This window comes from Antechinus flavipes, chromosome 3 (genome assembly GCF_016432865.1).
Source record: "Antechinus flavipes isolate AdamAnt ecotype Samford, QLD, Australia chromosome 3, AdamAnt_v2, whole genome shotgun sequence".
Classification (NCBI taxonomy): domain Eukaryota; kingdom Metazoa; phylum Chordata; class Mammalia; order Dasyuromorphia; family Dasyuridae; genus Antechinus; species Antechinus flavipes.
The window spans coordinates 14,693,542-14,715,576 of record NC_067400.1 but is presented as its reverse complement, the minus strand read 5'-3'; positions in this window follow the sequence as shown (position 1 = coordinate 14,715,576).

Sequence of the window (22,035 nt, the reverse complement as noted above, 5' to 3'; positions counted from 1 at the left end):
AAAGAGCAGCCCTCTCAGAAGAAAGCTCACGGCCTGACCTTATTTGAAAGATGATCCTGCCATCTCCTTGGGAAGAGCTGAATAGCACGCTGTGAAATCAAACAAGCTGTAAAGTCAGTTCAGATTTCCTCAGGCATCCAGCCCCTTTGGGACTCAGCCTCTGGTGCCCCGTGGGACCGCCTGCCTCCAGCCATTGCCCAGAGTTTGTGTGTGGAGGGGTAAGGGGGAGGGGGGAGGGCTCTGGGGTCTGCAGAGCCTTAATAGACTTGGCTCAAATACAAGCACAAATTCTAACACAAAGCCCCTGCACAGCCATTTGTTAGTAGAACTTGCATTACATGTGTTTTAAAAAGAAATTCCCTTGTAATCTGAGAGAGAACAAAGTCTCCTGGGAATTCCAATGGAAAAGAACTGCCCCTGAATCCCTTCCTCATCTCTCAATGATATTAAAAGCTACCGAGGGCCTGGTGAATATTGCCTCTTACAGACCTGTAACCTGGCACACAATAGGCACCTGATAAATGACTCTACTGAAAGGTAGAATGAGAAAAGTTAGAGTTGCCCTTGAGTTAAAGGCTCCCTCCCCTCAAATTCATTCACTTTGTGCTCACCTAAACTCATAATCTCACCTCAACTAGGAAGTTATCACTCACTCATCCCCTTGCAGGTTCATGTGGTTCAAAGAATAAATGGGTTTATTTACTGGTCAATGAAAATAAATAGAGATTCTGCAGATCCCTCGGAGAATGGGTCAGAGCCAAAGGTCTGCTCACAACAGCATGTACAGCTGAGGAACGCGGAACCATAAAACCTCTTATCCGTTGCTTCTTATTTGTCCCCTTACCCAAACCCCATCTCGCCTGATGACGGTATCTCCCTAAAAGTCATCCTTTCTCCTTATCTGAATCAAAAGCTCTTTTCTAATCCTTTTTTATAATTTACAACCTTGTAGGCCATTAACCTTCTTGCTCAGCCCAAAATTTTCAGTGTATAAAGCTCTCAAAACTTCCTCTAATTGCTTGAGTCCCTTAAAGACTATTCTGTCAAATTCTCGTGTGACTATAAGAGAACCTCTTTGAATTCTTTCACATTAATTATCAATCATGACTTTGCACACTTCAGTGGACCTAGTAATATCTGCATTCACCAAGGGATCTGCAGAATCCCCATTTATTTTCATTGACCAGTAAATAAACCTGTAAATAAATCTGCCTAGAACCTCTAGACACTGGACAGCCTCCAGCAGGTATCCTTCGTACTTATCTCCTACCTCAGTAGATTTCTTGGGCGGAACTCTGGAGGTGATTTTCCTAAAGCAAAGACCTGACCATACCCTTTCTCTATTTAGTAAACTTCAGTGGGTCCAATTCCTCTAGAATTAAATATTAACTGCTTTTGTAAGCAGTTTAATCTACCCCTCAGTCCCCTTGATTCATGCTACAGACTCACCAAATTGACTCCTCCAGTACAGGCTGTTCTCCATGCTCGGGCTCCACACATCATGACCTCCTTCTCTTGGAATCCTTCGCTTCTTCCAAATCTCAGGGGTTCCATGATCTAATTTTTAGGGCTTTGAGGAGGTGGCCGCCCCTCCACCTACTTTCTGTTAGTATTCCCAACCTACAGAGCTCATTGTAAAAAGGAAACCCACCCCAAGTTAAACTCAAGCTCTGAGAATACCTCCCTGTTCTGAATTCAGTTTTAAGTCACTATCTTACCTTGCTAAGAGGGATGTTGATAGTTAGAAAGAACTGTGGCTACCTTTGTTAAAAGGGGGGAGGAGAGAGCCAATATCATGCTGATGAAAATGCTTTCCAGTCTGAAGACTTCCTGATTCTCTCTAAAGGACTGGGATGATTAAGATGATTGAACGGATCTCATAGGCTACTTAAGCCAACATCTCGTTTTACAGATTAGGAAACTGAGGCCCAGGAATGATCAATGACTTGCTCCATGCTACCCAAGTGATAAGCATCAGAAGCCCTTCAAAGCAACCTGGTCCAAATCCCTCGTTTTACAGATTGAAACTTGAAGATTATAGATGGGTAAACTGATGCCCAGAAAATTTAAACAACTTGTCACCACAAAGAGTGTCAGAGTTGATATTTGAACCCGGGTTCTCTGAATATGGAGACAGTATTCTTTCATATATCTACCCAGGTACCCAACCAGGGAGACATGAGATGGGATGGAAATGGCTCCTTATTCTACTTTTATCTTCTTTATGTAAGAAAACTGCTGAAACTTCATCTCATTTCAACTAACTTCAAAATAGAGTAAGACCGTCCTAAGACTCTCTTCTCACCAGAGCAGCAAATCCTCTGGGAGCATATACAGGTATTTACTGGCCTGCCTGTTCCTTTGCCACGGCCTTATTGTATATCTCCAAAGCACTCCCAAGTCTAATAACTAACAACATCAGTCACTCGAGAGCTTTCAAGAGCTTTAGTATATTTTTTGTGCATTCAAAGCACCATCTCCTCCCTCGAACAGCCTTCCCCCCCTCGCCCGCCTCCCCGCCAGAGTCTTCAGGGTTGACATTTTTATGAAATGCAATTGTGGTTTTGCTTTCTGGGCTATAATTTTAATTACTGTTGGGGAATGCATTATTTGTTTTATGCTTACAAACCAAAAGACAGCTACTATGGGGGCGGAGGTGTACGTAAACAAACAAGTTTGTGTATAGAAAGAGAAGGAACAGTCGAAGAGCATCCCTGTCCCACCTCATCCTTCCACAAAGCACTGCCCCTGAATCTCATGCCCAATAGTGGATAGAGTGCTGGCCCTGGAATCAGGAAGACGAGTTCAAATCTCGCCTCAGACACCTGTGTGACCTTGGACCGATCACTTAATCTCTGTCTCAGTTTCCACAATTATAAAAAGAGGATAATAAGAACGATACCTTCCCCCCAATTGGGGCTGCTGGAAAGTTCAAGTGAAATAATGGTTATAAATCAGTTAGCTCAGTGCCTGACAAATAGTAGGTGTTTAATAAATGTTTATTTTTTCTCGTGCTCAGGTGCCACATTTCCTCCGGATGAAAGTGGTTCCAATTTCTTAAAGCCATTTCTTTGTACTTGGAATTAGCTACTTTGGACTCCATTTGTCTTTCATTCTTGAAGATGACCATAAGATCAACTGAGAAGATCTGTTCTAGATCACCAGTCTCACTTTCTCCTCTGGAACCCCCAGGGTCCAGCAGCCACATATAGATCAGGAGGACTGGAGATCACCCTTTGCACTATATTTGTATGTGTGTTTTTAATACTGATAGTCGATAGAAGCTCCCTGAGGGCCAGCCTACAGAACTTTATCCATCTTTGTAGCCTCTAGAACTAGCACTTCATACACTGGGCAAGAATAGAGACTCCACCTGTGACTAGACCAATATGGAGAATTTCCCTGGGGAGGAACCTTTTTCTATCAATGCAGCTCCAGGTCTTCAGTGCCATTTGTTCTCTTGGAACCTACACTACAAGTGACCAGGCCACAAAGCCAGTGTCAAAGGCCAGAGTTGAGTTTCAGAGAATCCTAGTTCTGAAACCGGCTCTCTAGCCCACTATGCCATGATGTCTTGCACATAGTAGGTGCTTAATAAATGTTTACTGAAAAAGTATGCATATCCTTTGACCCAGCAATGTCACTATTGGGTCTGAATCCCAAAGAGGTCAAAGAAAACAGAAAATGACCCCTAGGGACAAAAAGACCAATTCTCATTATGGAAGCAAAGAATTGGACATTGAGAGGATGCCCATCCATTGGGGAATACCAAGTTATGGTACATGATTGTGATGTAATACCATTACACAATAAGAAATACGAGCAAAAAAACCTGGGAAGATTTACATAAACTGACACAAAGTGAAGTGAGAAGAACCAGGAGAAGAAAATACATAGTAACAACAAAATGCAGGATGATCAGCTGGGAAAGAGTTGGCTATTCTCTGCAATACAACGAACCAGAAGTATTTCAAAGGACTTATAATGAAAAACTGTTATCCAAAGGCAGAGAAAGAACTGGGAGAGTCTGAGTGCAGATCGAATGCGCTTTTTTCAAAATTTTTGTCTGTCTTTTCTTGTGCAGCATGACTAATATAGAAATATGTTTTGCATTATTTCATAAGTACTATTGAGATCCCATTTCTTGCCTTTTTGATGGATGGGGAAAAGACAAAAAGGAGAGAGAGCATTTAGAATTCAAAGAATATTAATGAATGTTAAAAATAAATAAAGTTTATATATATATGTATCTATTTTGTATATATGTATATAGACATATACATATATTGTTTATATATTTTGTTTATATGTACATATATAGTATATATATTATGTATATATACATATACATACATTGCATATATATTATGTATATGTGTATATATACACATATATTGTATATATACATATATACTGTATATATAATGTATATATGTACATACATATATATTAAAGTTTCCTGATTAATTTTCTGAACATGACCCAGTTGCTACCTCTAAAGAACTAATAATCTAACAGTGGAGAGATGAAACATGACCCAATAACTCATCTCTAAGACCAACACAATAAGAGAAATACTTATTCTATAGGGATGCAGAATATAAAAAAGCTTTTTTTTATCTGGAAAAAAAACCAGAAGACTTCATGAAGGAAGTAGCATTTTAACAGAGCCTTTAACTCATTTAGATGGAATAAAATCAGGGATGAGACGAGGCAGAGTTCATTTGAGTAATACAGGTTGACTAGAGTTTAATGTGTAGGAAGAGGAATAATCAGAGAAAAGTTTGAAGGGAGAGACTGAGGTCACAGTACAGAGAGCTGGGAATGCCGGATTAAGGCACGGGCTTATCCACAGTGACAAGAAACTGGAATATGCATTCGGGCTTTCACACTCTCAAAGGTGTGGTGATTAGAAGGAAACATGGAGTCATGGTGAAGGATGTTCCAAACACAAGTCCAAGGTTTTGAGCCTTAGTCACTTAGGAGAATGATAGGGGCTGTTAATGGAATTATCAAAGGAACCATTTAAAATCTTTTAAAGGGGAAGATGATCATTTCTGAGACTCAGTTTCCTCATCTGTAAAATGAGGATGATAATTCTGCAATACCGCTGCCTTAGTCAAATGAGTTAATGTAGCTAAAGCACTCTTCCACCTTTAAAAAAGGTATATAAACGTCCGCTCTGTTTGGAGATAGAGATATCATTCATTGTGTTGATCCTCCAAGTCAATCTATTGATCAGTTAGAATTTTTTGAGCACTTAGTATCTGTTAGCCATTGTGCTAAGTGCTAAGGATAGAAAGAATGACAACTGGCCCTCCCACCGAAATTAAAATGGCCCCTATGCTCAAGAAGCCCGTATAAATAAGTAGGTGCATATATCCCAAATGGGGCAGTCAGACATGACTGAAACAACCGAACAACAATAAATCTTGGAAGGGAAGGCTCCAGGATCTGGGGGACTAGGAAGGCCTCCTCAACTAAGGCTTTTAAGACACCTCAACAGAGTAGAGGCAGTGTGATGTACTAGGTGGTTGGCTGGTCGTTGTTCTTCCTGAAGAGAACCAAAATGGCATCATTATGTCAAGTTCCAGTATTCCGACTGGGGCTGATCAGACCAATCCGAGCTCAGAATGCTCAGCTATAGGTCGGACCCAGACAGTCCCTGGGAACATTTGGGAGCTTTGTGATCTCACATTTCTTCTGAGCCAATTCGATTCTGTTTTGCTCCCAGAGCACAGCGCCTTTTCTGACGAGGGCACACCAGGCTCGGCCTCCTGCGCCAGTGTCTCCCATGTCTTACAATCAACTCTAAAGTTCTTAAAAGAGACCCTGAGAGTGTCCTTATATCACTTTTTCTGGCCATCATGTGAGCACTTGCCCTGGGCGAATTCTCCATAAAAATCGTCTTTTTGGCAAGTGTACGTTCGGCATTGGAACAGTGTGGCCAGCCCGATGGAGTTGTGCCCTCTGCAGTAGAGTTGGGATGTTTGGCAGTTTAGTTCCAGAAAGGACCTCGGTTTTTGGTACCTCATCCTGTCAGGGGATCTTCAGAAACTCCCTAAGACAATTCTAATGGAAGTGATTCAGTTTTCTGGCACAGAGACCAGGAAAATGTCACATAGCTAGTAAGTGTCTGAAGCAGGATTTGAACTCAGCTCTTACTAACTCCACCCCTAGTGTTCTATCTATTGTGCCATCTAGACATGGAGGCAAGAAGACCCAGTTTTAAATCCTGCCCCAAATACTTACTAGACGTTAATTTCATTTGGGAATATATCCCTCCTCCCCAGAGAGATAATATACTTAAATATTAACATATCTAATATTTGATAATCAATAATAATTAATTTACTAATTATTTGATTTAATATTTAAATATTAATATATTTGTGAACAGTAAAGCACTAAATAGATGCCTGCTCTTACAAGGAGATGTTGAGGTGCAATGGAAGCCAGTCTGCTTCTTCCTCTGCGTATGAACTGGACCGAGCCATGTTCCCCCTCTGGAATTCTATGGCCCCTCCCAACCTCGTCTACGCTCCTATGACTTTTATTTCCCACAAGAGACTCTAAGAGAAGATCAGAGAGTCCAAACCAGGGAGCAGCACCAGCCCCAGAGGCCCAGTGTGAGGAGAGGATACTTTTGTTTGGCCAAGTATCAGGAAGAGAAGCAGCCCAGAGTTGTGGGGTGGGGAGAGGTGCTCCCTCCTGAAGGCTTTCATCTGCCTTCCCTGGGGACTGTGGCCAGGGTCCAAGGCTTGTTGACTTTGGCTGGCCCCGCGCTCCAGATGTGTCCCCACTGGCTGATTTGTACCCTACATGGAAGAGAAGCAGAACCGGGTCATTGGAGAAAGGTAGAAGAGCAGCTTCAGAAGCCCTAGATTTACCTGATTGACTCCGGGGCCATTTTCTGGTGTGGGAATGGCAGGACAGAGCTGAGCCTCTCGGGAAGGAATCGTGCTCTCCGTTCAAGTTGTTGTATTTAATAACACGAAGCCGCTGGGGACACAGATGGCCGTGGAGGACATGGTTATTTACTCTCCCTTCACCAAAAACAATAACAGCATGTGGTTCAGGCCAAGTCACGTGATCTTCATATGGACTGCAGTGCTTACCATTTCTTCATCTTGACCAGCAAACAAAAGGCAGAGAGCAGGGACAGCACAGAAGTTCTTCACATTCTGAATTTTTAGTTACAGGTTGTCTTTCTGTCAGAGGATAACCAGCCATTTCCCCCTTTCCCCACATTACTTGGGGTCCTGAGAGCATCTCTGACACGGAGGGTGGCTAGTCATTTTCCTGCATTTTTGGTCTAGATCTAGTGTTTAAGTAGTGCGGGAACACCCACTGTAAAAACTCTCTTCAAGGATTCAGCTCAATTTTCTTGTGCAGCACGATAGTTGTATAAATATATCTGCACATATTGGATTTAACATATATTTCTACCATGTTTAACATATATTGGATTACTTGCCATCTAGGGGATAGGGTGGGGGAAGTGGGGAGGGAATTAGAATACAAGGTTTTAGGAGCACTTATGTTGAAGAATTGTCTATGCAAATGTTTTGAAAAAAACAAAAATACTTTAATTAAAAAAAAAATTCAGATCAAAAAGGAAAAAAAGAAAAAATAGAATTCAGAACAAAAGAAAAAGAGAAAAAAGAATTCAGATAAAGAAAAAAATAATTCAGATCCACAGCTGGTCAGTAACTTAGGATCAGAGTTGCCAGCAGCACTGTGCACTTGTCCCGGGTCATGAGGTAGACTTTACCAGAGAGTATACTTTAAACCTATTGTTGTCTGTCCTTCATTCTCAAATAGGACCAGGACATCAGGTTGGGGATGCCTCCCTGGCAGGTGAATTGGATTTCAGGGAGGGAGGGCTGGGCAAGGTCACCTGCCTCATTTTCCCCTCCAGAGCTCTCTGGGTCCAGTGGCCAGATCAGGACTGGAGATGACTTTAAAGCAAGATCTTTGGGACCCCACAGTCTGCACTCGGTCCTTTTGACTGTAGGGTTACATATGGATGAATTATGTAATCTGGTTTTACTCATTGATTAATTTGTGTAGTAAAAATGCTCGTCAAGACAAAGCCCATAAAAGTGGGCGTGGAGGTATCACCCTGTACTTCTTGCTACTAAGAAGGTCAAAGCTAGTGGATTATTTGAGTTGGGGGCTCTGAGCTGCTGGGTAGCCTCATTAAGTCCATTCCTAATAGCATATGGGATCCACCAGACTTCTTAAAGAGGAACAAACCAGCTGAGGTAAGAAAAAGATAAAGTTCTAGTTTCCATTTGGAAGTCTAACCCTTGTGAGACTGCTGTAGTTTTATGGAGATGGGCCTTCATAGAAATCCGATCTCCTATAAAGTATGGACTTCTCTGGTTTGAAATCTCTGTTCTGGACTCAGTTTCCTAAATCTACCTTGCACTCCCCCATACCTCTGGATCCTGGAACAGCCTGCAGGTTCTCTGGTTACACACTCTCTTGCATCCCAGTTTGGACCATATCTCTCCAGCCCCAGGTGAAGGGTATCCTCCCAGGCACAATGAGGGTTCCTTATCATCAGCAGGTGTCAGCCCCCATGGCCCATAATAGTCTCATGGGATACATTCCGTCTCTCTGAAGTTCTGACTTTTTATGAAAGTGCCTTCAGTCATGGCACATTACATGATTGGGATGCTGGGTAAAGGTTTGGGGGGGCAGTGTGCAATTGGAACAGATTTGTAGAGATCTCTGAGATTTATTTGTCAGCCAATGGCAAGCAAATGAGCTGAGATTTCATAAAATACTTTAAATGCATCAATTTGTCTCTGGGAAACATTCTGTTTCTCTCCAATAGTTTCATGCCTTTCCTACCCAAGGGAAAAAACTAATAAAAATCCATATAAACCTGCTTCATAGCACACTTAATAGCTTGGTAGGCTGATAGTAGCCCTCCTTCTGCAGGAGCTTAGCAGTCCCAGCTGTGGAAATGATAAACTTCACATTAGAAAAAAAATACACTCCCTCACTTCATCTTCATTTGTAAAAGGGGAAAAATTTTCACAAACAATCCAGGGCTCAGGAAATCATTTTGGTTTCAAGCTAAACAACCCAAGGTAAAAATACAAACATCTCATATTTTTTCTATAAATATTTTTTGGAAAACCCATTGTAAATATGGAAAGTATATTTTGAGGTATAACGATAGAGACATTTATAGCAAAAAGTTCCTCAGTTGCGTCACATAAGCTTGAATGATTTTCTTTCTCTAGAGGTAAAGTTATGCACAAATGTCTCCTTGACTATTTAATAACCCTTTCGTGCCTCCAGGCTCTAATCTCTCCAATTAATCCTCTAAACTACTACCTGAGTAATCTTATGAAATGTTAGAAGTCACTCCCATGCATAAAAAAAACCTTCCATGGCTCCCCATTGCCTATTAAATAAAAATTTACATTCCTGATTCTTGATAATCAGTCAAAATTATATGCAAGAGGAAAGATGTCTACCAATATCAAACCTTCCTTTCAGTCAATGGCTTTAACCTCCTGTCTTACTATGGTTACTTAGCAAAGATATAAATACAGAAATGTGTTCATCGGGGCTCTGGAGGACTGAAGAAAATCCATGAGACAAGCTTGCAGCCCCAATTGTTTGTATTGATTAATTGTATTTGATTCCATCCATTAAAATGTCAACTTCGGGCACTCTAAACAATGACCTAGAAATAATAGATACTTATTTGCTGTCATCAGAGATAAGGGTGTTCGCAGAAAATAAATTTTTCAATTACTTGATTTTTGTTCTTTTAAATTCCAAAACTTTTGTTTAAAAATTTTATTCCATTATTTTGATAGAAATCTTCTTCCTCAAATTTATTACACACTCTCTTGACTTCATAGACTGTGTACTAAATGCAATTTCTGGATGGATGAAAAATGGGGGGTTTTCTTGCTTTGGTTCCATTGAAAAAGGCTTTTTTTCCTGGTATTAATGGATAGAGAACCAGTGTTGGAAGGACAAAGATGTGGGTTCAAGTTTCATACTTCCCTCTCGTGCTGGCTAACTTTAATTTTGCAGGTGTTGATTCACATTGGGAGATCGGAATTAGAGAAATCACAGGTCCAGCTTCCAAAAATAAATCAGCAAGGCTGTGGGCAAGATGCCGATGATACTGAGATATCCCATAGCCGGGATCATCAAAATGAATGTCCAATCAAATTAAAAGAGATTTGTGGGCCCGCTTATAATCCCCACCATAACTTTCCATCTTCTGGCTCCATGCTTTGCCCTCTGTCTAGACTGAGGTCCTTCCTCCTCTCAGCTTTATAAAATCCCTCTATTTCAATTTCAACTTAAATGACTCCTCCCTTGGAAGGACTCTACTGATACTCTACTTGCACCCTGGAATTTACTTTGTAAATCTATTTACTTTTCTAGATATGTTTCCACCTATATCTATCTGTTTATCTATATGAAATATATATTACATACACACACATATATATATATATAGAGAGAGAGAGAGAGAACAGAGACTACTTCATTATTTACTGTCTATGTCTATGTTCTTATACCAGTGCCAGACATGTAGAAGATATTTAATTGAATAAATGAATGACATACCTATTATATAGAAAGACACTATATTATAATATCAGTTCTTATATGGAACCAAGTTCCATCTCCCTTAATGCTCTATTTCTATGGTTCATCATCATGGCATCTGGACTGTTATATAGCTCTAGCTTAATCATAACATGTCTATCTATATTCCCCCTAAAGTTCCTTTGCTGATACCTTCTCATTAAGGAGGTTTTGTTCCTTTTTTAATACTATGCCAATAGAATGCAAGTCTTGGCAGGTTTCATTAACCCAAAAAAGTATTCAACCTGCGTCTAGTTCTGGACTCTCATCTGCTGCCTGAGGAAGAACTGAGCTCTGCTTGGAGAGATCCATCACCCATTAAGGTGGGCCATTAATCATAAGCTTCTTTGACTGAGGGAAGCTCTGAAGATCCATCCACAACATCATGGCATCTTTGAGGTCCCCTAAATCAGCACTCTCATTTGGGGGGTAGGAAAACTCAGGAGAATAAAGGATCATCGACTTGTGCAAAGTCAGCCTTGTAAGATGGCAAAATGAGGGTTAGAATCTGGACTTCCTGACTCCAAAGACAGCTGTCTTTCCAGTCTCATGCTATGGTGGTTGCCATCCATGTTGCTGGAGAGGTATGCACATAATTATTTTCCTAATGAAGAAGTAAGGAGATTCTTCCATGCAGTCATGTCCTTGGAAGTGCCTGAAGTATAGAGGACTTTTTTTTCCTTGCATAAAAAGGTCCTTTTGTCTGTTCTATGTTTATATCAGACAATTCTCTTTCCTATATTGTTCTCTCTTATTCGTTGATACCTTTAATATTCTAACTCTAGCAGCTACTTCCTATATGCTGCAAACTGACAGTTTCTCACCCCTCTCCCCCAAGCACATCCCCTCCCAGCCCCATTCATAGCAAAACTGGGCTTAGGAGTGCAACCTGGATTCCAAGAATGGGAAGAGGAAGGGAACAAGCATTGATTAAGTACCTATTAATGTGCCAGGCTTTGTGCTAAACATTTTAAAAATATCTCTATAGGTCCTCATGAAAACCCTGGAAAGTAGGTACTGATATTATCTCCAAGACAACTGAGGCAGATAAAAGTTAAATGATTTGCCCAGGTGACCCAACCGATAAGTGTCTGAGGCTGGATTTGAACTCAGATCTTCCTGACTCCAGGTCCAATGTTGTTTGGGTTCCAATTGACTAAGATTGAATGTAAATTGCACTCATTTCTGCTTTGGCCAGAAATTCTGAGCCTCTCCCATTTCCATATTTTTTTATTTAGAGGATTTTTTGGGGAGAGGAGGAGATTAGGTGAAAGAGGAGCTTCTTTTCTTCAATTGCTACCCATCCTTAATCACTGAATGGGTGTTGCCGCAGCCAAACTGAGATCTTAGCTTAAAAAGACCAAGGTTTCCCATTGTATCCAGGGCCATCCCTGACATCCTGATCTATATCTTGTCACTGGACCCAGATGGCTCTGGAGGAGAAAGTGAGGCAAGTGAGCTTGCCCAGCCCTCCCTCACTTCAATCCAATTCACTTAGATGTCACGACATCAACGCCCTGATATCATAGTTCTGTTAGAAAATGAAAAAAACCACCAATAACAATACCAGCGCGTACTAGGTTACCGAGTAGAACGTTACAAACTTGGAAGACTACAAGTATGGCGGCCCCCTCATAGAAACAGGGAAGTTCAGAAAGTGGAAGATGTGTTTGGGGAGAAAGATAACGTGTTCTTTTGGAAACTTGTTAAGTTTGAGATTCCTACAAGCCATTCAATTGGAAACATCCAAAAGACAAGCAGCGACGCAGGACTGCAGGATTTAAGCTCTCAAAGGACAGTGACTTCTCTTCCTCTTGTCATTGCATATTCTGTGGTGGATCCTTGTATTCAGTAAACATCTAATAAATGCTTTAGGATTGCATTATGTGATAAGCCCATATTATCCTCTCATTTCCTTCCAATAACAGGGAAACCACCAGAGCTTGCAAACAATATTAACTGCTTGGTTTGGGGATAACAAAAGCACCCGTTGTGCTGGTGTGGAAAGGCAAAGTGACCTCATTATCCCATCTCTCCATCCTCTTGACCCCATTTTGAAAGAGAACCATCCTAAAAACTTGGCCTCCTGATTTTCAAGTAGCTCTTTAGAATTCTGAGAATTTTTGAGGTGAATAAAGTTTCCCCCTGGAGAATGTTGCTCTGAAGCTATAATGAGTCTGTTACCCAATAAACTTAAAGGTTGGCTTTTTTTATTTCTTGAGATGACTTAAGAATAATAACCTATCATCATTCAAAGCATAATGAGTAGTGTTGGTACTAAATGGAATTACCAAGGATATGGAGGAATTTAAAATAGCAGAACCAGAGTTCAAAAAATTGGGGGGGAGGAGAACTAGAAAAAGGGGAATGGAGTAGAGGTCTAGAAAATGTTGATGCTACTGAAACTGCTTCTGGGGGAAAAGGGTAGAGAAGTGTATGAGGCAGAACTGATCATTTAGCTGGTATGAAAAAAGCAGCACATTCTCCAAATATTACAAGTTTGCAAATGATTGAAGGGAGAAGTTTTGGGCCTGGGTGAGACTGCAGCTATGGACAGGGCAAAGTAGAAGAGGAAGTACGCCCCTAGATGGGTCAGGCAATGTAGATTGGGGAGGGGGAGAGACACAAGGAGGTACCAAAGAGATCATTTTTAGAAATCCACTTCAGCACTGCTAAAGGTAGTGAGAGCTGCTGTTCATCTAAGAACTCCTGGCATGGTAAAGCTGCCAGGTGGTACATTTACAGAGCTTACAAGGCTCCAAGGCAATGTGGTATAATGGAGAATTAACAGTAATAATAACAATCACGACAATAATAGCATTTGTATAGGTTTTCAAAATGCCTTACAAATATCTCCTTTTATCTTTATATTTTATTTTGAGATAAGTACTATTATCATCCCCATTTTACAGATGAGGACATTGAAACAGAGTTTAAGGGACTCGCTCCAGTTCACACAACTATTTTCAGAGATAAGATTTTAACTCAGGTCTTCCTGATTCCAAGTTCAGTATTCTATCTGTTTGTACTATAGAGCTGGCTTAGGGGATTTGGGTTCAAAGGCAATATGATATGAGATGATATAAGATAATATAATATAATAAATATAATATATTATATTGGGAATATACTGGGTGTGTGACCTTTATGACTAATCTTTAGGGCTCACCAAGATGCCCATCTGCATTGGGCTAGTAAACAGCTCTCCATCTGGGAGTTCTCTATATCAAGGAAATCACAGGCTGAGCCCCACTTACAAAGCTGAATTCTCCTCAAGGCTCTACAGCATTACCAACTCTCTTGGCCAAGGTGAGCCAAACTGCTGGTCTCCTGGGTCAGGATGGTACCCGATACTGTACAGTAATAGGGATCGAGGAGACCCTGCAGTTGAGAGGTAGCACATGAGCCCCTCTCATCTGACTTTAAAAATGTATCACTGATGTGTCCAGGTCAAAACCCCATATCCATTACTGCTGTCTTGCTGTCAGCACAAAGTGTTGGCAGAGGCTAGAACTCGGGCTCCAAATTGAGTTGGCTTGTTCTTGGGGCTATTTCCTTTCCTTTTCTTCAAGGAAGTGAAGCAGAAAATAAAATGAGGAAACACAGCCATGAAAAGCCCCGTGGGATTGTGCCTTGTTTTGTTTTTTGTTTGTTTTCATAAGCAAGAACTTGGATTTCTTCCGATTTTCATTAGTTCATTCAATCAATAACTATTTCTTGAGTGTCTGCTTTGGATCTGCCAGTGTGCAAGGAACTGTGGGAAGAGACCAAAAAACAATCTCCATCCACAGCCACTGGGCTTAGTGAATTCACAATCAAGTTTATAGAATGTCAAGGTTATCGATTTAGGGAAGGAAGGGACCTAGGGAAGAGACCTCAGAGTCCAACACCTTCATTCTACAGATGAAAAAACTGGGACTCAGAGGAGTCAAAACTTACACGTGCTCCTGTTCAATTCGTACATTATTATGTGGCTGCTCTGGGTCTTACAGAGCTTCACTTCTAGTAGTGGGATGCCATGTGGGCCCTATGGGTAAATGGAGACATATATAAAGTAATTGGTGTGCATGTGTGTGTGAGAGAGAGACAGAGAGAGTGAGAAAGAGACAGAGACAGAAAGACAGACAGAGACAGAGACAGAAAGACAGACAGAGACAGACAGAGAGACAAAGAGAGACTGAGAGACAGACAGAAAAGAAGAGACAGAGAGGAGAAAAGGTATAAAGAACAGCACCTGAATAATGTATTTTGAAGGAATCTAGGGTTTCTAAAGATGTGGAGGTCAGAAAGTTCCAGACATGGCGGACCACCCATGCAAAAATGTGGAGATGAGACGTGGAAACAAGAAAGTCAGTTTGATTGAAAGGTGGAAGAAGGGCAGTAAATAAGACAGGAAATGGAAGCGAGATCATTTATAGGTGACTTTAAATTCCACGTTGAGAATTTTATATTTCAACCATCAGTTCTAGGGAGCCACTAAGTACTATCAGTTCTCCAGGTTCAGACTTTTTGTTCTTGTCTTCACATCCTCAGCACCTACCACGGTGCTTAAGACATACAGAAAGAGTTTAATAAATGCATATCAAGGTATAAATGTTTATTCACCATCATTCAGGAGAGGGGGGGGTTTTATGTAGACTTGGATTTATCTTCGTAGCAATCATCGCTGAACCTGGGGAACTGATAGGATTGCCAAGAGGGAAGAGGAGATGGAATGGGGCAGAGTCTTAAGGTACATAAAGGACCATAGCATCATAGCTGGAGGATGTTCTAGCTGATGAATACCTTAGGGTCATCTGCCATTTTGTCAAAGACTACAAAGGGAAGGGGTGCAGGAGGGAGGAGGTGGGGGAGTAAGAGGGCCAGATCTTAAAGAATCCTAAAATAGCATTGGAAATCTTAGGTTAGTTTACATAGGAAACCACCCCACACACACAGGTTCCCACAGAATCCAAGGTCCCTTCACTGCTTCTGATATTTCTAAATTATATTTTTGTGTCCACATTTTTCAAATCCCTTAGTTCCAAATCTCTATGAATCTTTGTACCAGATCTGAACACACACACACACACACACACACACACACACACACACCATGAATTTGAAGGGGATAAAGCACTTAACGTGACCCAAAAAAACCCAAAGTAATACCAGAAATTATCCCTTCCCTATACAAAAGAAACAAAATCACCCCCAAATTTTTATGACACCCCTGGGAGAGGGAACGTTCCTGCCCAGTCTACTTCTGATCTTCAGGTGCTGTCTTATTGCTACTCCACTGTTTCTTAGAGCAGCTGTTCCCCACTGTCCCATAAACTGTAAGTATTGATTCCCCACAGAGCTGATGCTAGGTATGTATCCACTGGGCTGTTGCTGCTGCCTATAGCTAGGAATATTCTTTGTTGAGCCACTACTACCTACCATTGGACTCCCCACTACCACCACAGAGTATATTATTACCCTGTTTCAAAATATCCTATCCCTCAGGGTCTTTTAGCTCTTTTGTGAGTCAGGCCCCCAGCTCTACCCAGCCAAGAAAGAAGAGAGCTCTTAAAATAAGCTATGATCTCTGAAACTCTTTAGAAATCCCCCCAGGTCCATTTCATATCTGGGGTGAATAAATTTCTTTCACATCTCACCATGGCCCTTTGGGAGCGAGCTACAAAACCATGGCAATTTCCCTGGAGCTCCAACATATTGCAAGGAAACGCTCAGCAACGCTGGGGCTGGTAACCGGCTTTCTGACTGTCTATAGCTACATTCAATTTGCTGTCCTTCTTACGGATATGTATGTGTAACACATACATACATGTATATAGAAGAGCTCTCTATATGTATGTCGACATATATGATACATATCTATATAGCCATCTAGATTTATAGGTCTGTGATATGATATAAATATGATGTAATCAATATCATGTGATAAGAGTGCAGCTACAAACAGATAATTTTAAAACACAGATGTGAGCAGGGTAAGAGTTGGTGAGGAAGGAAAGTTTCAAAAGCAATTCAAATGTGTAAGGAATTCTGAACAGGGCTCAGCTAGAAGTAGTTTGGAAAGCCCTTGACCCCTAGGATTAAGACTAGCTACTGGGAATGGGAACCTCTAAATATCAGGGAACACAAGAGTACCTGAGCATGGGCAAGTCACCCAAAACCACCCTCTGCCAATCAAGGCACTTCACTCAGAATGATGAGAGGGGTGGCAAAAGTTCTTTTCTAACTGAACATCACAAAAGAAAGACACTAGTAAGCCTAAGAGTTCCATGTCTTACAATTTTTTCCTCACCAAATGAAGTGATATCTACCAGTCCAAGATCAATCTGGCTTCCTTGGAGGGGGATTGAAAAAAGAAATGGAAGAAGAAGAGATCTTTTCCAGTATCACATATGCAGATTGACAGTGCTCATTCTCTTCTACGTTCACAGATCTGCAAGTAGTGCCTTTATTTTTTTTATTCATTCATTCATTCATTCATTTATTGATTCTTTGATTCGTTTATTTATTCTTTTATTTATTTGTTTGTTTGTTTGCTGAGGCAATTAGGGTTAAGTGACTTGCCCAGGGTCACACAGCTAGGATGTGTCAAGGGTCTGAGATCAAATTTAAACCCAAGTCCTCCTGATTTCAGGGCTGGTGCTCTATCCACTATGCCACCTAGCTGCCCTGCATGTAGTGCCTTTTAAAAGACTTTTTTTTTTCTTTTTGCCCCTCCTAATTCTCATTCACAACAATGATCCAGTGTGTATTACTTAAAAAAAAAAAAAACAGAACAGAGAAAGTAGTTGGATTCAAAAGTACCTACAAATCTCAGGATAAACCCTTAAGGAAGAAAGTCTCCTCTAACTGTACCAATGAAAACTTTAACTACATCCTCAAAACGAAAAAAAAAAAAAAGAAGTTAAAAGGGGGAAAGGTTTTTTTTTTTTTACTAGAATCATTACCCTTCTAAACACCTTCCCTACACACACACTCCCTTTGTAGCTATTTATTCCCTAAAATAAAAGTAGAATTATCACATCTTTGACATGATCTCTGGTCATAATACAGAAAGCATAATATCCTTCCTTGTTAAACTCTAGCATCATTAGTGTCCCAACTAGTCAGAATTTCACAGAAGGTCACTGATCTCCAATTAAATGGAAAGCTAGACCTCTATTAGGGTAAATAATGACTTCTGTGAAGTGTTCAGAAGCATTAAATTCACACTATTTAAATGATAATTATGTAAAATGTGGTCATTGGTTGCAGTCCAATGCAAATATGAAGTTGAATTCGAGTAACAACCACTTTTAGGGATTCATCATTCACTGTTCATACTAATCAGGACCTAACTGTAATCAAGTCAGAGACTTTAGAATTGGAAGAACTTTAGAGATTATATGGACCCAACTCCCTCTTATTACAAAAGAGGAAACAGTAAATAACATCCCAAGGCACAGAGCTTACTAGTAGCCCAGCCAAGAATATAATCTAGGTCTCGACTTCCTTCAGTTCTTAATAGTTTTCTCTGACTCTTCATGACCTCATTCAGGGCTTTCTTGGCCAAGATATGGAAGTGGTTGGCCATTTCCTTCTCCAGCCCATTTTCCAGATGAGGAAACAGGATGAAGTGACTTGTTCAGGATCACACATTTAAGTATCCGAGGCTACATTTGAACTCAGGAAAAGGCGTTTTTGTGACTTCAGACCAATGCTTGATCCACTAAACTACCTCGACTTCTATTCCCATTCTGCTCCTTCAGAGACGTTCAACAGAGTAGTCGATTTGGAGTCAGAAAGCTCTAAGTCTCAGTTTATTCATCTAAGGATAACTGGGTGGTACAGAGGCTAGACCTGAGTGCAAATTCAGCCTATGTGACACAACTTCTGCAGGCCACAATTTCCTCATTTGTAAAATGGGAACAATAACAATAGTGTGATAGCCTTCCACGGTTGTTGTAATAACCAAATGAGAATATTATTTGCAAAGTGCTCCACATAGTGCCTGGAACATATAATTACAGTAAAATTGGGATAATAATACCTCATAAGATTGTTGTATAGAACAAAGGAGATAATGAATGTAAATTCAATCAATCACTAGGATTTTATAAACCTTAAAGCAATCCATTTAAATGTCAACTAGTAATATAACCATTATTATGGTTCATGCTCAAAAGAAGCCTGGACATATGTCAGAGAGAGCTCGGTTTTAAAGTAGGTTTATTTTTTTCCTAAGATTTTATTTTCATCTATATAGAACACAGGAGAAAAAATATCTTAGAGAGAATTTTAGACTTGGACAAAAGAAGACTTCTACCCATCTTTTATGTCTTCACTTCCTTCCCATTCTCCATCTTTAACCTATCCTACAAATCTCTTTAAATCATTTCAGAGAGAGAATTAAAAGCAGCCCAGACAAATAGGAATTGAAAGTCTGTGTAGAAATCTATCCCATTGGGACAAGCTGGGTGGTGCAGTGGATAGAGCATCAGTCCTGAAGTCAAGAGGACCTGAGTTCAAATCTGATCTCAGACACTTAACACTTCCTGGCTGTGTGACCCTGGGCAAGTCACTTAACCCCAATTGCCTCAGCAAAAAAAAGAAGAAGAAAAAGAAAAAAGAAAGAAATCTCTCCCATACAAAACCGTGTCCATTCTGAAGGTTATACTGATAGCATGCCCAATAATCCTGGAACCCACAGAGGACACTCAGTCACTCAGAAGGTTGGTATAAGATATATTTGCGGGACAGACCTGTCTCAGTTGAACCAATTAAATGAAAGCCTAAGAAAGGACATTTCCGGTGGAGAAGGAATATAGAAAGAATCTTTAGGAGCTATTTATTATGAACAGAAAGACTAATTGAATGTGCCATAGTTATGTGATCTAAAAAAAAGTTCAGGAGACATAATTTCTGGATAATTAGTCATTTTATTAATTATGGCTAGTGAGTGATTGATAGAAAGATGGTCATTTGGCTGTCTTTCATGAATCAAAGATGGATCATGGTAGCCTGTTGATGCTTATATACCCTAGGAAGAGGAGCTGTTCCTGACAGGCAGCAATCAACTCTTATTGGTTAACAATTAATGAGAAGCATGAATATTATAATGAGAGGTGGGCCTATTCTAATGAGGAGCTGGTGATTGGCCTTTGATTATGTTACTTTTACTCCTAAACCATCCCAGCCCAAGGCAATCTAAACAAAAGAACTAGTCTCAAAATACCAGAATTTAAGAAGACACATTGGATTTCTCTATTTGGGTAGGATCTGAATTAGATTGAGGAAAAGGTTAAATATAATTTCATTATCATCCCTATTCTTCCAGGGCTAATTTGATTTAGAAAATGAGGAATAGAAAGGGGAAAATATCCTGCATCTCCCCTATAGTAAATGCTTATTCATATTTAAGAGAAAAATAATCATTTCTCTCATTTATACATCTATACTATTGGTCAAGAAGACCCTATGATACAGGGAAACAGCACTAAATTCCAAGTTCAAAGAACTGAGTTTGAACCTGCTTACAGGATTCAGTTGGATCCTCAATTCCTCAGTTTACTCATCTATAAAATGAGATGTTTGGGCTAGACTAGGGCTTCTTGAATTTTTGCCCAAGAAATGTTTATATAACCCCAGATATATCAGTATATAAAATAAACACACAAATCAAAATTTCACTTTTAATATACCATAATTTAGCCACACCCAATTCAGTTAGTGACCCCCTTATTGGGATCGTGAGTCCCAGTTTAAGGAGCTGTGGACTAGATGGCCTCTGCATCCCTTCTAGCTCGAAATCCCAGGGGAAGTCGGGCCAGCTGTACCCTCCATGCCAACTGCTGGGTACACACACCTTAATGAAAGACCCAGTGGGACAGAGCTCACAAGCAGTAAACAACAAGGCTCTAGAGAATGCAAATGGGAGAACATCACCCCAGTTTGCCCAAGGAAATGACAATAAACCAACCCCAAGGTTACCAGTATCACTCCTGGGGAGCCTTCCCAGCTTCTCGTTGGTGTTCTGAGGAGAGCGGCCTTCTAAGACAAGAATAGCTAGAGGTAGAAGGGACAATAGAAGGCATCTAGTCCAACCCACTCATTTTACAGATGAGGAAACTGAGGCCCAGGGTGGGGAAAGTTAGATAGACATCTAAGGAATGGAACTGAGTCAAATTTAGGCTGACTTCAAATTCAGTGTCTTCCTAGTACATGTCAGTTCAGCACCCACTCCAAATCCAAGATCCTAAAACCCTATGTGCTCAGAGTCATTAGGCTACCTCTAGTTACTTTAAGAGCTACCTCCTCTATCCTCTCCTGGAGATCAGGGCTCAGCCCTACAATGTCCACGGTCCTTGGCCCATTGCCTAGATCTTCCCCTACCTACCTCATCTTATGAAAACCCATTTGTCCCCATCTAGAAGGGAATACGGTCCAGTGGAAACAGTACTTACTCTGAAGTCAGAGGTCCTGGGTTCAAATGCTACCCTAAAGCTTACTATTTATGTGACCATGGGCAATTCTCTTAAATTCATTGAGCCTCAATTTCCTCATCTGTAAAATAAGGAACATAAGAAATAGGTGGTTCAATGCATAGAGCAGCAGCCCCAGAATCAACAGTTGTCGAGTTCAAATCTGGCTTCAGACACTTACTAGCTATGTTTCTCTGGGATCATCCCCTCACCCTGTCTGCCTCAGTTTCCTCATTTATAAAATGAGCTGGAGAAGGAAATGACAAACCCCTGGCAGTATCTTTGCCAAGAAAACCCCAAATGGAGTCATGAAGAGTCAGACACAGATAGTCAACTAAATAACAACAACAAAAATTGAGGAACATGGATTAGACATCCTCCAAACTCCTTCCCGGTTCATGATCTGGGAAGGCTCCCTATGATCACTTTCCTCAGAGTCCTGCCAGGTGACTGACTAGCTACTTATATGAGCTCCTACTTGTTAATGTGTGAAAATGGAGTGATGGAGTGATGTTCTCAAACTTGCTTCTGTCTCACAATAACCCTGGGATTTAGATTCATTTTACAAATAAGGAAACTAAGGCAAACAAAAGTGACATGACTCACCTCTGGTCATGCAGCTAGAAAGTCTTTGAAGCTAAATTTAAATGCAGGTCTTCTCCAATCCAGATCCAGGACTTTCTCCACTCACTCATCTATTTTCCTGAGGCTATCACAAGATCTGGAGTTTAAAATGGTATTAGAGATGATCTTACCCAAATCCCCCATTTTGCAGATGAAGAAACCTATTCTGACTAACTCAGCCTTAGTGTCATAAAGACCTGGATCAAAATCCTGCTTCTAATACTTATTATGTGAACTTGGACAAGTCACTCACCTCAGTTTCCTCACCCATAAAGGGAAGAAAGAACTGTAGTCCCTCCTTCTGATGATGAGGCTC